The sequence below is a fragment of the Mandrillus leucophaeus genome, unplaced genomic scaffold (assembly GCF_000951045.1).
Source record: "Mandrillus leucophaeus isolate KB7577 unplaced genomic scaffold, Mleu.le_1.0 Scaffold1, whole genome shotgun sequence".
NCBI lineage: Eukaryota > Metazoa > Chordata > Mammalia > Primates > Cercopithecidae > Mandrillus > Mandrillus leucophaeus.
In genome coordinates this window covers 12,440,561-12,444,088 of record NW_012098097.1, presented here as the reverse complement: position 1 = coordinate 12,444,088, position 3,528 = coordinate 12,440,561, and positions in this window count along the sequence as shown.

Here is a 3,528-nt window from a genome sequence, read left to right as displayed (position 1 = left end):
GTCACTGGCCCCTGAATTTGCTGGCAGCTCCCAAGGCAGGGAGACTGGAAGAGCAGGGAGAGCTGTGTGCGGCCTGGAGGTACGGCAGGTACTCGAAGGAGCTCTCCCAACAACACACATTTCTCCCTATATGCAATCTGAGGACAGTGCCAGCCTGGGAGTATCTCGGGCCTCCGCCATTTGCACCCTTCTGGTGGTGCGGAGCCACTTCCGCAGTCCCAGCCTGTGGTTTGTGAGCTGCAGGTGGACTTGGGTACCTGCCTCCCTCCTCCCTGCTGTCCCAGCCAGGTTGCTAGGTAGATGCCACTGGTGTGGGCTGAGAGGTTCAGACCCTGTGGTGACATCTGAGCACATGGAGAACAGGGCATAGATGACTCCTGGGAGACCGAGAGGCGCAGGCAGCCGCCTCGGTCCTGACGCAGAACCACTGACTCGATGAAGTGGGGGTCGCATGTACGGTTGAATCTCGTGTGTTCCGAAACAACCAAGAGGTCTGCCTAAGGCTTCTCAGGCCGCTGCGAGGACGGATGCAACAGTAGGGAGGAGGAGATAAGAAGGAAGCCAAGACAGGCAGACGTGGCAGTGGCTGGGGCAGGAGGGGAGCGTGTCCTGGACGCTCCCTCTATCCCCCGGTGCATGCACAGGCTCACAAACCAGGGACTGAGGGCAAGTGGTTGCATGGCTAGGATGGTCTTTTACTTTTTCTTGAGACGGAGTCTGGCTCTGTCACCCAGGCCAGAGTCCAGTGGTACAATCACAGATCACTGCAGTCTCAACTTCCTGGGCCCAAGCGATCCCGCCACCTCAGTCTCCCAAGCAGCCACCATGCCCAGCTAATTTTTTGAATTTTTTGTAGAGATGGGGTTTCGCCATGTTGCCCAGGCTGGTCTCAAACTCCTGAGCTCAAGTGATCTGCCCACCTTGGCCTCCCAAAGTGCTGGGATTACAGGCGTGAGCCACGGTGCCCGGCCTATGTATAATTTTTTAATGAGTATCTGATATTGTGAGTGCTTGGCCAAGGTTTTGTTTTGTTGCCCATGGGTCTGAACAGAAAGTGTGGAGACTCTGACCACCTCAGTGTCGGGGGGCGGGGTAAGCAAGCAGATGAGCTGCCCTGAGATTGCTGGGAGGAGGGAAGGAGGGCAGACCCAGACTTCCCAATGGGGAGATGGTCAGGAGCATGGATGTCTCAGAGTGGCAGGCAGGATGAAGCTGGTGTCCTCAGGACCTCCCAGGGCCCACCTGCCTGGACCCCTGCAACCTGAGTGGGCTGGAGTCCCCAGTGCCTGTGCCCTGACGCCCTGGTGCCCTTGTGCATTTGTTGGGGCGTGGCTGTCCAGAAGCAGAGGGAAGGGCACAGAGACCCAGCCCCGATGACCCCCACCTTACAACTGAGGGCTGAGCTACTCCCCCGTCAGCCAGGTCACACTGGAGCCCAGGGAAAGCTTCTGGAGCCCCCGCAAGTCAGGTTGAGAGTGTGTTTGCTCTAAGAAGCAAGTTGAGGGACAGTCTTTATAAAAGAGGGGTCTTAACTCAGAGCGTATGAACACCCAGCCGGAGATAGGCCTGGTGGGCTTGGGGGTGGTCACAAGCCCGGAAACTGTAAGTGAAGTTGTGTGTATGTGTGCGTGCGCACGCGTCCATGTTTTTTTGTGGACAGTGGCAGCCGCCAGCTTCTCAAAGGGGCATGTGGCCCTCCAAAGGTTAAGTCACTGCCATTTAAAAGGGTCTTACAGGTTTCAAGTCTTCTGTTTGCTATGAGTATCTGCCTGGTCTCAGAGCTGAGCAATGGTAACGATCTTGCCTTTCTCTGCTCTTGCACCCTCATTCTGCACTTGGCCGCCCTGGGTAGCCAGGGCCCGCTCAGACATTACCACCATGGGGGGTGTCTGAGGCAGATCTGTAACCAGCTCTGGGGAAAGGATGCCAGCAGTGTCCTTTGGCCTCCTAGCTGGTCTCAGGGATGGCTTCAAAGACCTGGGAGGTTCTGTGGTTGTCTTCCATGGGGAAGGCATCCTTGGTAGATGGCAGCTGCTTTTTCGTCTGAAACTCTGATCAGAGCTGGACCACACGTGGCCTGAAGGAACTCCAGACCTCAACAGTTAGGAAGGGCCTAGTGTCTATGTCTTAAATACCTGCTTCTTATGGAATTTATTCGCTTAAGGGTTTTTATATTTTGTTTTACAGTAGAATTTGGGTGCCCACCACACACAAAAATACTATGGCAAGTGTTTCAAGGAATTTAGTTTTTTTGAGATGGAGTGTCGCTCTGTCGCCCAGGCTGGAGTGCAATGGTATGATCTTGGCTCACTGCAACCTCTGCCTCCTGGGTTCAAGTAATTCTCCTGCCTCAGCCTCCCCAGTAGCTGGGATTACAGGTGCGCACGTATGCCATGCCGTGCCACGCCCGGCTAATTTTTGTGTTTTTAGTAGCGATGGGGTTTCACCCTGTTGGCCAGGCTGGTCTGGAACACCAAAGCCATGGTGCCTGTCTTCAGGGAAGTGAGCGCAGGAATGCGAAGCTCATCCTGCAGGCTGCACCTGGTGCTAGAGACTCTTACCCTGGTGAAGACAGTGGTGAGATTGTGGGCCCTGAGGGGTGGATCTTATCAGAGCTAAGATAAGCCCCGAGGAAAGGTCCTGGGGGGGTCGGGGGAGCCCAGGGTGGCTATGGTAGAGAGTGTACCACAGAGGGACAGAGTGATTAGAACAAAGTGTGGCCGGGCTTGAGCCCAGGCGGAGCAGCAAAGCCTGGAGAACGGGCAGTGGGACCCAGGAGTGGGACCCTGGGGAAGGCTTTATGGCCCCTGTGCTGGGGGAGAGGGGTGAACAGGAGGGGGATGACACCGAGGAGGAAGGTGGTGTTGAGAGGCTCACAGTCACCAGGGGAGCAGAGTTCGCACCTGCACTGGGGAAGACCCAAGAGATGGAAGGCAGACCCTGAGCAGGGCCATGGGTCGCGGGCGGACACAGAGGGAGATGCCTCTGGTACTTGACCCAGTGCCTGGGAGCCAGCTGCCCTCTAACCTGGTCGGGAGCTCAGGCGAGTGCAGGTCTCTGTTGAGTTCTGCTGGAATCTGGTGACCAGAAAGTCCAAGCGAGAGGGAATTGAGCTAGAACTTCAGCAGACAGTAGAAACTGTGTAACGGGGCCTCGGAGGGAACAGGAAACGGAGCATTGAGGGGGAAGGGAGCCAGCAGTAGCGACGGGAACTGACATTCATAGCAAACAGGGTGAGCAGGGGTCAAACGCTGGCCCCAGACTGAGTCCAGCAGCGCGATCTGGGACAGGTAGCCTCTCTCTGCCTCCGCTTCCACACCGCCAAAAAGCAGAGGCAAATTTCCTGCCTCCCAGGAAGCTCTTGGAGCTAGTGGGGGACACCGGCTCTTTCTGCATCAAACCCTGGCTCTCCCTGTCTTTGTGTTCTTGTGCCTCCCCACCTGGCCCTGAGGGAGGCCTGGAAGCAGCCGGGGAGGTGAATCATGACACGGTGATAATGTGGCAACAATAACAGCTGGCAGAGGTGCC